This window comes from Polyodon spathula, chromosome 6 (genome assembly GCF_017654505.1).
Source record: "Polyodon spathula isolate WHYD16114869_AA chromosome 6, ASM1765450v1, whole genome shotgun sequence".
NCBI classification, from domain to species: domain Eukaryota; kingdom Metazoa; phylum Chordata; class Actinopteri; order Acipenseriformes; family Polyodontidae; genus Polyodon; species Polyodon spathula.
In genome coordinates this window covers 50,668,604-50,683,269 of record NC_054539.1, presented here as the reverse complement: position 1 = coordinate 50,683,269, position 14,666 = coordinate 50,668,604, and the positions used below count along the sequence as shown (strand labels likewise).

Here is a 14,666-nt window from a genome sequence, read left to right as displayed (position 1 = left end):
TGTGAGAGACTGATCAATAACTACAGGAAGTGTTTGGTTGCAGTTATTGCTGCTAAAGGTGACATAACCAGTGTTGAGTCTAAGGGGGTGATTACTTTTTCAAAAAGAAAAAAGAACAGTACACAACTACAACAATGAATGATGCCTGGATACCAAAAGCCATAAACAAACTAAATAAAACTAGTAGGGATAGCAGCTAAAAGTTCAATCAGGAACATGCAAAATTGCATGTGTGACTTGTCACTTTCAGCACCACATAAACACAACCCAGGCAGTACATTCTGAATACAAAATCCCCTGTGGTAATGGATCACATCATGAAGAGTGTCTGGCAAGAGTGGAGCACCAGAAAGGGGTCTGGTGAATAAAAGTTAATCTGGAGAGCTGCAGACTGGGACAGGTGCTTAAATGCAGATACACCAGCCTGTTTCAATGAAGAATTAGGTAAAGTATTGCCATGCAGCACTCTAATTAAGCAACGACTCATTGTCACCTTCCTGCTATGGCTTTTTGGAGAAAAAAAAAGTCGCAATTAAGAAGAAACAGAAACTAAATGAAAACAAGACATGTCTAAAGGATTTTTAAAATCAAACCTTCAAGCCTTGCACCATATCATGTAGGGAACTGGTTTAACGAGTCGGGGGGGTTGCAAGCGGTGAGCCGAGGATACAGATAATAATTGGGCATACCAAATTGGGGAGAAAAAATGGGGTAAAAAATTTGGCGACGACTAAATATATTACAAAAATTTTAAAAAAAGGAAGTCGGTCATTTAGAAAAGGGGTGGAGCTTCGGTACACTAACTCATCAACCCAGAAGGGAAATGATGTGGCAGCCGCGGATTGGAGGAGCAACTGCAATCGTTTACCAAGGGGTCATGAGTGACGGTTTAAGTAGGGGTCGAAGTGACTTAATCTGTTCCTTCCTTTTGGTTTATGAAAAGAACCCGGAAGGACCTGTGCTTTGTGTATCCGTATCATGAGTGTTTGTTTGTCTTGTCTAATTGTTGTTTGTTGTTATTAGACAGCTAACATTTTCCGGAGCTGTCGCCAGAGGCCAACACAAACCCGGAAAAGCACTGCACTCGTATCAACATAACTGTATTTGCACCACAAGCACTAATTCACGCACTAACGGACTTGTGTATGTGTTTGGTGTTTCGTGTGTGGGTACAATAAACGGGACTATTATTTCAAGACCAACCCAAGGATTACAAAGTAAGTTATACACGCCGCTGTACTACTTACCATCATTATTGGTTATTGTTTGTTTTGCCATCAGGCACTGGACATAAAACACATTAAACAAACTTTGTACCTGGATTCTAACCGTCTGTCTGTTCACTGATCACTGGCACACTATTAACCACTTTTTCACACCCCTCTTACCACAGAGGTGTAACAGAGTCTTTTGGAAGAGCTTTGAAGTGGGATCTTTGGTTTCCAGACAATTTGTCCCTCGGCATTGAAGACAGCAGACATTCTGGATAAAAAAAATATATATATATATATATATATATATATATATATATATATATATATATATATATATATATATATATAAAATAGTTATATAAGCCCAATTATGAAGTACTTTTATATTCAAATATGCCATAAATGCTTACCCACATTAACACCCCCTGACTGCTTCTTCCTCACTGACAGTTCTGAGGTAATGCAAAGCTAGAATCTATTGTAGACGGTTGATTAAACTCAAATACAAGTGCTGCCCAAAGGACTGAAAGGGATTTCATTTAAATAGGTTTTCATTGGAACTCTAATTAAGCTTCTAATTTTTTACTCCAGAGACCATTTTGGATATCTAAAATCATTCAGCCCAGGCCACATAAATCTTGTTAAGCCCTGTAGGCACATTTTATATAATGTGAACATTTTAAAAGATAAATGGATGAGAAATAAAATGTGGTTGATGATGACATGCAATGCTATCTGAGTAATAACAACTGGCCTAACTTTTAAGTATGATAAAGGGCCCTATTTTAATGATTAAAAAACAAGAGATGCACAGTGATTAACTAATTGAATAGATTATTGAGTCTTTAGTGCAGATCTTTTGCTTCCAGCACTACAAGTACACTTGAATTTGTTAAAACAAATTTTTTAAGCAAAACAGTTACCTACTGACCATTCACACCATATCACTTTACTGAATAACATTTTTTACATACCTCCACACAGCCTTTTAACACACTGTACTGTCCTGCTTTCAAGAAGATAGAAGCAAAACAGTAAACATCTATACGTTCCAGTCGTTCTATTAAGGTTAAGAATAGTTTCTGGCAAAGACTGATTTTAGAGAATGGAAACAGTACCTTTAAAGACGCACAGCAAGAAAGCACAGTATGCATTGTTCAAGGCCAGAGGAACAATGTGACACAGTGCATGTGAAAGATGATGAACCAGTCCCTTTCAGTCCAGTGAGATATATCTACAGTATCTCTGGCATACCATCTTCCCCCACTTGGATCATTATAATCCAACTGAAATGTCTGTTGGTACTGCAAATATCAGATACTGTTCCAAGAAACGAAGCCATTTGCAGTCAAAACCTTTTTGGTAAAGACTAATAGAAAAATATCAAATGAAAACCATATTTGAACAAATCTGTCAATTACATACATCCACTGTCATGGCTGTAAATTCAATTAGAGAAGTATTATGAAAAACCATGACATACAGTAGTGTAATAATAAGAAATGGCAATGAATAGTTTGATGGAAATTGTGGTATTTAGAGGCCACTCAATGTTAAATATTCCGCCGACGACCTGGCGCTTTAAATCTTTTTACTCAGGCACTGTGAGTGACAGCCCTGCTTGGTAGACGACCATATTAGAAGATAGCCTTGAATGCGACTGTTTTGGAATGTTGCTGCTGCGCTGAAGACAGACCTACCTCGGTGCAGTAAACAAACATTTTCACACAAAATCTTTACAAAATAAGAGAAACAGCAACATCGAAGGCACAAGGACCTATTTTCTGACAAACATGCATATTTTTTTTCGTGTTTGTGGATCAGATGCATGAGACAAATGCTGTTAGGGATATGTAGCCCCGGTAGCCACCTTCCTGGCCATTCAAGCCATAGTGAACAACCCCATCTTGTGCCACATGATCAGGGTGCTTGGGATGAATAATTTGAATGGGGTTTGTTTCTTTTTTTCTTTTTGTTTTCTTTTGCATATTTTCAATGAATCAGGTTTTTGTTTTGGTTGCTTTTAGTCCCTTTTGTATACATGGCCATAATTCCTTGTATTTTATGCCCACGTTTTCTACATGCTGAAGTTTCATTGTGCACTGTCAGATTTGAGCTGGCCCTTGCTAAAATGTTTTTTTTTTTTTTTTTTTTTTTTTTACAAACAATAAATAATGTTTTTTTTTTCTAAAACATGTCTCTCATTTTCTGTGGGTTTCGTTATCTGTACTGAACAGGCTGCGTTTGAGACTATTTTACCTTTTTGTTATGGAAGCCTAGTGTGTGCACTGTAACCTTTATACTTAGAGTTATTGCCACAAATCTAACAACAGTAAAACACAGACAAAAATAGCTGGGACCTAGACCTCGATGTCAATAGGTAAGCAAAGGAGCCCGGAGTTTCATGGCAAAGTGTAAAATGATTGATTTACAGTATGTGGAATAACTTCTTGTGTCCTCAAAATACATGTAAAAGTGTAAGTCTGACATACGGACAGATGTACAGACAAAAAAATCCCCACAGATACTCCCAAAAACATATGCTAAATAATGTATTATCAAGTTTTTATCACAACTTAAAAGGGGGTTTTCTATATACATGCAAACATGTAATTGTGACCGCATCCACAATACCCCTGTTGTCAGGCATTTCAAGCCATGTAACACATACTGTTCAGCACAAGCAGACAATGACATTTGTTTAACAATTTTAGTTTTATTTGTTCTTCCTTAGTTAAAATCATTTTCTGAGGTAGCACATACATCCATTAAGAAATTACAAGCCATGCTCCAAATAACTTTTTATTTAAAAAAAAAAAAAATAGGTATTTTTTTTTCAGGAATAAATGGCTTTAGTAATAGAGTTGGCAGAGTAAGTAAGTTGGTCTCAGATCAATATTGCAGCGTATAGTATGAGACTGTGGCAAAGTGCCCGCCAATGTGTATATTTTGTGTTACACGGGATATAAAACGGGTCTGTGTAACACGAGTGTTTAAAATGTATATTTGTATTTAGGGAGATTGCACAGCACTTCACGTGCAAGTAAAAAGTAATAATATGTGAGCACGGGGAATTGCACTTTATTAATTCACGTGCAGTTGTACCGTGACTCCAATTCAATGATTGATTAGCAATCGAGTCTCAGTGCAGCTGCATAAAAGCAGCATGTTTTCACTCACTCGAATGTGCCGTGTCCTGTATTTTTGTTTGTTACAACCTTTTTATTTTCTGTTCTATTTATTTATTAAATGCTGAGCGAAACCATACGCTCAGCTCCACCAAACTCCACCTCTCTCGTTGTTTATTTCCTGGCTCTGGTCTGATGCCACCCAATCCGGCCGTCTTTGTGACAGAGAACTTCAGATCATTCAATGTATTATTTGTATTCAAATTAATTAAAATTAGCTTAAATGCCTGGGAACTAAGTGGTATAGTGGATAACCTTTCACCTCAGGAGACCACAGTTTAAAGACACCAGAGGGGTGGGGGGGGGGGGGCATATATTGTCACTGCAGGTGCTATCCCACCTCTGTGGACACAACTTGTCACAAAAAAATGTAAAATAATAAAACGCTCAAAAGTTTCTAAAGCATTTGTTTCATCAGTCTGGAAAGTAACATGATGGAGTATTGAATCAGAATGAGGTCAACCCCTCTGGGTTCAGATCTGCTCTTCAGACTCGCAGTTCTCGCATTCAATGTGAATGCTGTGGAGACCAGTGTGATGCCCTTTCTAACCCAGAGGGCAACCATTACAAAGCTCTTCCAAGTGGAAAAGCAGGTGTCTAGAGAACACCTGTACCAAGAACAAAAAGTACAGAGATTTAACAACTGGCAAAACTGGACAATTTGGAAAGTGGAAGCAAACATTTGGTCCTTTTTAAAGATTATTTATGAGTGTTTAAATGATCCAGATTGTATATAATGCTCTAAGTCGTTCCAGCCAATAGCCACGTATTTGTAGCGCAGCAACAGCACAAATCAGACCTGTGCAGCTTGATCTAACCACAGATGATCCATTTCTTGAAAAATGACACAACAGACTTCAGGTGAGGCTGCAGCACTGCAGGATTGTGTCAAGCTGGACCACATGCTATTGGGGGTTTTCATTATAGATGTATTTTATGATAGTACCATTATTTATGAACGCACCATCATCATTTTTATTCAGTGGAAACAGGTGAAAACAAAACGTAGTAAAGCACAGTGAGAGAATGGTACTCACGGTAAAATCTTTGTAAACTGAAAAAGTAATAATGCAAATTTACCATGGTGAACATTTATAGGGGAGGTCCTGCATCTGCTAAAGCACACCTCATATCAGGCCAGGTTAGATGACAGACTGACATCATACTATAATTGACTGTAGCGCTTCAGTCAGCTCCGCATGTTGAACAGTTAAACACTAAGCTACATTACAGCTGTGACAGATAAGAACAAACACAATGTGATCGTTTCAGTTGGATTAATGTATGTGACATCATGCAGGACTACAAAAACAATGATCTATTAGGGCGATTCAAACAAAAACTTTTTTTGTCCTCTACAAAGTCAAATAAATAAGTCTGAAGACTTCATGTGAAGGTTCTAATTGGGCCTCTGAAGCCATTGCAATGGAAATAGAAAAGGCACTTGTGCATCCTCCTTTGAAAGACTTATCAACGGAAAACATTTCTGTAAAGGTCTTGATCGAGGCTGAGCCTGCATTACCTGCAAGTGGCTTGTGACACGATTGACTCCACAATATTTGGCAGCATAACAGCATATCCCCCCATTCTAATGACATGAACAACACAGAATCATGAAAATGTTACCATCACCCACAGTACATTGAATCCTAACATTATCCATTTATGTCTGGATCCATCACAATTAACTTCTGTTAAAAAATACCGGTAGAAAAAAACAAAAAAAAACTAAACAACCTAAACTCAAAAAAAAATAGAAATCAAAAAACAGTCATAAAAATAACTCAATCAATACTACACCCGATCCTTAAATAATATAAAAATCAATAATAATATAATACCTATCATATAAAAAACATAACACAAAAAAACCCTACCATCCTAAATAAATACTAACATCCTCAACTACTCTATCCAAATTTCATAACCTCACATTCCATCCATCTACCTACCTAAACCTCCTCCACACTAACCCCTCCATAACAACTATCACACTATCTCACAAAATCCATCACACATAACTTTACCCTACACATAAAAAAATAAACCTCCTCGTTAATTACTCCACACAACTAACAATTAAATAACCTAGTAAAAAAATTTCTAAGTAAAACAAACTCCCCTAATCTATATCATCTAACTAACAACAAAAAAAAAATCAATTAAGTCTAAAAAATACAACACTTCATAATACACAAAAAAACATAAATCAAACAATCACTAAGAACTAAACTATAAACAATTAAATAAAATAAAAAATCCACATATAAACATACTAAAAATAACAAATCTAGAAAAAAATATCAATAATCACTCAATCTATCCTAAAAAAAAATAAATACAAAAAAATAATAAAATAAAATATCAAAAAAGAATATAAATAAGAACTTTACTAAAAATTAAAAAATTATCAGGTCAAGATAGATAAAAGTGTGACATTCATATGAACATGCATTCATCCATCTCTTGGGATATTCATCCACCACAGGTGGACAGTAATTGATCACTTTCAAATCTATTGGCGCCAGTGCAAGAATTTCTTTCTGAAAGGAATCATTCTTTTGTGCACTCTTCTTTAAATGGAACACATGAGGTGCTTTTTTATTTAAAGGATGGCTATATCTCCTTTTAGAGTAAAATTGTACAACTTTTACAGTGGAACAAATACCTTTAAAATTACCCCTAAAATGTTTTGAAAGACAATTTATCCCATATCATGTGTAGCAGTCCTGTGTTTTGCATAATGTTATATTGGTTGACTGACAGTAGACTTTTTAAACATGGTACATGGGAAGACAATCTGGTAACCTATATCTGTTGACTGTACAAAAGCTAGCATGTGTATAATTATGCAAATTATACTAATTATTAATTAGTATAATTATTAATTATTTCATCTTTCAATGAAGAACACAAATAGAGGACGGGGGTATTTACAATAGTCTCAGACGCCTGTTGAAATAAGCCCTAAATAGTTCAAAGCCCTAGCTATACATTTGTAGTTTAGGTCATTGGAAAATATACCAGGGGTGTGGAATTCATATCACCCGACGTCCGGAACAAGAAGATTTGTGTTAGTGACAACTAGTTTTACCGTTATACATTGCCTGTCGGACAAGTACTTTTTTCTTCTTTTGTCAAAAGTCCTGAAAACTGTAAACTGCAGAATTCTCGCACATTTAAAAAAAAAATGCTAAACTTAAAAAAAATATATACAGAGTACGCAAATGCACATATCTTTTTAATTCACAAACCCTGTCACACACAGTAACCAAAAATGCAACAATTCTATTCGATTGCCTGTGTCTGCAGTGGGAGCCCAGAAAGTTTGACCACCAGCTCTAGGAAGAATATTTAACATAATACAAATTACAAAAAACTTTAAACTATTTTATATGTAACAGGTTTAGCATTGTATTTTTTTTTTTAAAAAGCTACTTAATCTCAGGTGGTTGGCAGTTGGTTTTTAAAGCAATAGATTTTCTTTGTTTGAGCATCTTGCTATCAAACTCCCCATGTCCCTCACCCTTGCTGTTATCTATCGTCGACCACAGAACAACTTTGCTTTTATTGAAGAGTTTGCGGAATTCCTCTCCCTAACTTGCACTTCAACTGACAAAATTCTGCTCTTAGGTGACTTCAACATTCGTGTCAACTTGCCTTCTTCCCCTCTTTCCGTGACTTTGTCACGCTCCTGAACTGTCTTAGGCACTCTCAATCTGTCAACGTCCCCACTCACACCTGTGGACACACCCTGGATCTGCTCATCACCAGGGATCTTGACATCTCCAATCTCTCCGTCTCAGATGTCTCTCTTTGACCATTTCTTAATCCCTGCCAATGTTAATATTCCTTGACCTTCAGCTACTACTGATACTGTTATTTCCTTCCATCCCAAGAATCTGCTAAATCCTATAGTACTCACAGAATATGTTTCTCCTTCCCATCTGACTGGTACTCGCCTGTCTTTGGTTGACGATGCACTGACCCTCTACAACACCAACCTTAGCCAGATCATTGACACAGTTGCTCCACTCACAACCAGAGCAGTGAAGAAACATAGCAATTGCCCATAGCATGCCCTTGAACTTCGACTGCTTAAGTCTACCTGCTGCAAGTTTGAGCTTAAGTGGAGGTTGTCCAAACGGTTTACAGAGAGATCTGGACCGATCACCTCAGTGGCTACAGACATGTGCTCGCTGCTGCTAGGGTGAAATACTTCTCAGAAATCATATCCATGGGACATGGTAAACCCAATATTTTTGTTAAAACCACTGACCAAATCCTGCATCTAGCTGCTGATAAATCCATCTCCCATTCATTCTCCTCTCTTACCAGTCATGATTTCTCCTCTTTTTTTCAGAAGAAAATTGACACCATCTATTCTACGCTCTCCTGCCACAAACCTAGTATAGTACTCGACCACCTTGACTCCCCTCTGTTTTCCCCCTCCTGCTCTCTCCTCCTTCTCTCCTCTCTCCACTGCTGATATCTCCAACACTCTGCCCCAGGCTTGGTTCCTGCTGCCCTCATGATTGCCTGAATAACGCCAGCGCTCAAAAAAACCCTCCCTCGACTGGGCTGTCTTATCTAATTTCAGTACTATATCTAATCTTCCTTTTCTCTGCAAAACTCTTGAACGGGCTGTAGCCAGCTAGCTGACCTCACAGACAGCAATCTGCTTGAATCTCTACGGTCTGGCTTCTGGCCACATCACAGTACTGAAACTGCTCTGCTCTGGGATGTAAATGATCTCCTGCTTAATGCTGATGCTGCTGCTTCCTCTGTCCTTGTCCACCTGGACCTAACTGCTGCTTTTGACATCATAGATCATAACATTCTTCTTGACCACCTTCAGACATATGTTGGGATCTCTGGAACCTGTTTCTCCTGGCTGTCCTTTCCTATCTGGACACATGCAGTCTGTTTTCTATGATGGAAGCAGTGCTAATGCAAACCCGGTCACTTGCAGTGTCCCACAAGGGTCTGTTCTTGGGCCTCTTCTCTTCAACATCTTCATGCTTCCCTTGGGTCACCTCATCCACCAACATAGCCTCACGTTTCACTCTTATGCAGATGACATCCAGCTCTACCTAAAACTAGACCCTGGCTGTCCATGGTCTGGCTCTCAGCTTGCATCCAAGACAGAGGCCTGGGTGTTTGTCAATTTTCTTCAGCTCAACACTAACAAATCTGAACTTCTCCTAGTAGGATTGAAATCTCAATATTGCTGCCTTGAACCTCGGAAATGGTCTGCTGCTGCCTTCCCCGACTGTACGAAGCCTTGGTGTACTTCTGGATAGTAACCTCTCCTTTGATGCCAAAATCTCCTCTGTAGTCAAATCCTCCTTCTACCACCTCCCACAAGCATCATCACCATTTTTCTGGGTAATGTAGTTTGGAAACCAATGCTTTAACCCTTCCATTCCGGTGAACATTCTACCTGTTTGAGGTCTGACTGACAGAACTTGACTTTCGGCTTGTGTATCAGGATAAATATCCACCGAAAGTATACTGTATAATACCTTTCTAAACAGCTAAGAATCTGAAGATTTTTAAGAGAATAAGGTTTTCACATTATGGTGAAATATACCCTACGATTACCTAGTTTGAATGTAAAAAATATGTTAAAATGTACTCAAATTCATTTTTCTTTAGAAATGTAATTTCCGTTATCTCCTACCTAAAAACAGTAAAAGTATCAGAAGTAGCCACAGGAAGTAGGATCAGAAAGAATTTTAAAAATACCACGTCTGGTTTTCATTTTGTTTGACAGGTGTGTAATGTGAAGAAGTTCATCATCAGACAGATCTGTCAACTCATCAGCCCCTTCTGTAAAAAAAAATAAAATAATAATAAAAACACATTTTCAGGTTGGTAAGCATTCTTGGTTATGTAAAGCAATTTAGTATGCTCTCCGTTAATGCTGCGCTTTAAAATCATGGTATACACGGTAATCAAAAACAAAGGGATGCAATAAAAATTTAGAGAAGTAATGTTGAACATTTTACCAGTTAATTTGCATTAAGAACTCTCCTGTGGTTTGACTTAAGCATTCCTAGTAGAATTGCTGCTTGCATTTGGCCATTGAGCATCTGTCTTTGGCATATTTGCAATGCCAGTGGCATTACAGATACAGTGAGTCAGCTCTTTAGGACTTGTAATATAAGTCAGTGTGATTGAAAGTATCAGTAGGTTATTGGCAGGTCACAGCTAGCATATTGAGTTTATTCTAACCAGCCATTATGTCTATCTGCAATATATCCCTTCTTAACTGGCAGCATAGACATACAGTATAATAATATCTTGCATGTTGCCACAATGTTCATTATATCCCGTAGTTTTTTTTCTTGAAACAATATTTTCTAAATTTATGACAGCCAAGTCCAGAATACTGTATAACAATAAAGTACTATTTTGATATGTTAATGGACTGATTAAAGAAATTCAAATGCTGCATATTTATACATGCATTAAAGTTATTAAGACTAATTATATACTGCCATAAACTGCAACAGTTGTGCACTTCAACTTGTAATATAGGTATGTGTGCAGTTTTGAAAGAAGCAAGTTTTAAAAAACGATATCTGGCGCCAAAATAGGTAATAAATGAAAGCTTTCAGTCTGCATTCATTGTCTGTTACACTTGCATTTGACCTCAGAAATGTATTTGGGGTCAAAGCATGTCACCTGCAGCACAGCATGTCAGTCATAAGAGGAAGCACTTGGTTGTTTAATGATAGGGAATAAGGAGTGGAATTGTACTTCTCCGGAAATTACCGAGGAAGTATAACAAACTATTAAGAGAGTTTGTTATTTAAACATAAACTCAGCTTAGAAGAAACCCTTTGATATATTAAGTCAAATCAAATAGAGCATAAAATGATGTAGGAGTGAAAAATCCAGGTTTCACAGTGTTGTCTAAGAATGTGACATTTTGATGCATGGTGTGATCAGAATGCTACAAATGGCATTGGGTCACCCATTTTTGCCTCACAGACCTGCAAAAATACTTGCTGATGTATGCAGATAAAAGGAAAAAAAAAAGCAAAGTAATGTATCTTCTGTACTAGGTTTTGCACAAAGTAATGACATTGCAAGAACCAAGCATGGTCCCTTGAGAAAGATATGCTAACTATATTGCAACCTTAGAATGTCAGATCTTTAATGCAAAGTATATTATACATAACAACCCCCCCCCCCCATTAATAATGTACAACACGTGTGGGCTTTGGATTATTAAGATATCTACTGCTGCCAGGCTACCGTGATGTTACACTGCAGGCCAATCAACAGTGTCAACATTTCTGAAAAAAATCTGAACTTTGTTTGAGCAACTTCGCTCTGCAACTACATTATAAAAAGAGGTTTGCTGTATTACTGTTCCAACTTAAATTGCCCATTGTGCAGTAGCTCAGAATTAGTCTGAACCATACAGGTTCATTTTTTTAAAAAAGAGCAGAGACAACTTTGTTAGTTGCTGCGGAGGTTGGGGGTAAAGAGACATCCACAAAGCAATAATTAGATTCAGCAACAGAACCTAAAGAAGAGGGCTTTACCATCTGGTGAGGCCCGTCTCGTGCAGTTAAATGTCAAGTTCCAAAGCCGAGGGCAGTTAACATAATGAGAAGGTCCTTACCAGACGGTAAAGCCCTCTTGAGGGCTCTATTGGTATTAGAAAATGGATAGCATTTAAAGTTTTTCTGTTTGTTTTTGTCATGATTTTATGCAGCACTATTTTTTGTTGCTCCTGAATACAAAGTTTCCATCAATATTCCAAGAGTAATGTGGTTTACTCAGAATTCCATCTGTGGTCTAGTAGCCTTCAGGCTTCATTATCATAAGAACATAAGAAAGTTTACAAACGAGAGGAGGCCATTCGGCCCATCTTGCTCGTGTGGGGTTGTTAGTAGCTTCTTGATCCCAGAATCTCATCAAGCAGCTTCTTGAAGGATCCCAGGGTGTCAGCTTCAACAACATTACTGGGGAGTTGATTCCAGACCCTCACAATTCTCTGTGCAAAAAAGTGCCTCCTATTTTCTGTTCTGAATGCCCCTTTGTCTAATCTCCATTTGTGACCCCTGGTCCTTGTTTCTTTTTTCAGGTCGAAAAAGTCCCTTGGGTCGACATTGTCAATACCTTTTAGAATTTTGAATGCTTGAATTAGGTCGCCACGTAGTCTTCTTTGTTCAAGACTGAACAGATTCAATTCTTTTAGCCTGTCTGCATATGACACACCTTTTAAGCCCGGAATAATTCTGGTTGCTCTTCTTTGCACTCTTTCTAGAGCAGCAATATCTTTTTTATAGCGAGGTGACCAGAACAGAACACAATATTCATGGTGAGGTCTTGCTAGTGCATTGTACAGTTTTAACATTACTTCCCTTGATTTAAATTCAACACTTTTCACAATGTATCCGAGCATCTTGTTAGCCTTTTTTATAGCTTCCCCACATTGTCTAGATGAAGACATTTCTGAGTCAACAAAAACTCCTAGGTCTTTTTCATAGATTCCTTCTCCAATTTCAGTATCTCCCATATGATATTAATAATGTACATTTTTATTTCCTGCGTGTAGTACCTTACACTTTTCTCTATTAAATGTAATTTGCCATGTGTCTGCCCAGTTCTGAATCTTGTCTAGATCATTTTGAATGACCTTTGCTGCTGCAACAGTGTTTGCCACGCCTCCTATTTTTGTGTCGTCTGCAAATTTAACAAGTTTGCTTACTATACCAGAATCTAAATCATTAATGTAGATTAGGAATAGCAGAGGACCTAATACTGATCCCTGTGGTACACCACTGGTTACCACACTCCATTCTGAGGTTTTTCCTCTAATCAGTACTTTCTGTTTTCTACATGTTAACCACTCCCTAATCCATGTACATGTGTTTCCTTGAATCCCAATTGCGTTCAATTTGAGAATTAATCTTTTGTGCGGGACTTTGTCAAAAGCTTTCTGGAAATCTAAATAAACCATGTCGTGGCTTTGCAATTATCCATTATCGATGTTGCATCCTCAAAAAAATCAAGCAAGTTAGTTAGACACGATCTCCCTTTCCTAAAACCATGTTGACTGCCTCCCAGTGGTGGACTATGTTGTGTCGTGGGTATTTCCAATAGCCTAAATAATACCTCAATACTAAAGTGAACATGGTTTTTTTATATTTATATATATATATATATATATATATATATATATATATATATATATATATATATATATATATATATATATATATTTTTTTTTTTTTTTTTTTAATTATGATTTGAGTGTAGGTTCATGTATTTGTGTAAGTTTCAGTATTTAAGTTACCATTATGTCCTAACATTAATAAGCGACATGTCTGCATGTGTTAATGCGAATTGTGCTATTTGTTCAGTAACTTATTCACAGTGTGTTTATAAAGTTTATTCAAAGCCTTGCTCAATTTTTTATTAAAATTTATTTGACATACTAAATTTAAATTGACAGATTGAACGATAGGACAGCGTGGAAGCAGACTTAGTCTACACTAACAAACAACATTCAGAGGGTGTGTACATGAATACTTTATTTATTTGTAGTTTTTTGACTGCACTATTTTTGTTTGTTTAAATTTAAATGATACACAAATCTGTCGTATTTATTCTCATTTCTGGTGTATTACTCTAGCCTTTCCTCATTTGCATTCATCTCCTTTACAGGGCAATATTTTGCAGAATAAACACAAACAGTGCTGTTATACTGATAGACATTTCATATACATGTATTAGCACATCTCCTACACCGTAGATAGGCTTTTCCAAGACACCTATTAAAGGTGCGCTAGCCAATCAAGCAACTGAATATCCAATCAAGCTCACATTAGCAATATAAAGAAGAACTAATGATTCTACCGCCTGTGCCCTCAAAGGAAACAAGGGCTATCCACACCTGCACAGACTTTCCATCAAGAGGACAAAAAAAAAAAAAAAAAAAAAGTTAAGAAACTTGAAATTGAATTATTCACCCCACACTGAGACACATTGTACACATTGATAAAAAAAAAATAAACGTACTGGATTCAATGAAATGCAGATAAGGCTCTGCTGTACCAGAGATATCAGATTGCTTTTTGCCTCCAACCAGGACAGCATCTTCTTAACACACCTTATGTTATTAAAAAAAAAATAATAATAATAATAATCATTGCTTCCTGTTCTTTCGCTGCATCCAATTCCGTATCGAAATAATACAATCAATTCGAATGCCTGAAAGTGATTTGGAAAAGAGATAGTC

At 37.1% G+C, this 14,666-nt stretch overlaps 1 protein-coding gene across 1 annotated transcript in view; it reads right to left on the bottom strand.

Annotated features, from left to right (window-relative positions):
* LOC121316564 (potassium voltage-gated channel subfamily H member 1-like) overlaps nt 1-14,666 on the bottom strand; it is a 121,919-nt gene that overhangs the window by 42,277 nt on the left and 64,976 nt on the right. The window lies entirely within an intron of this gene.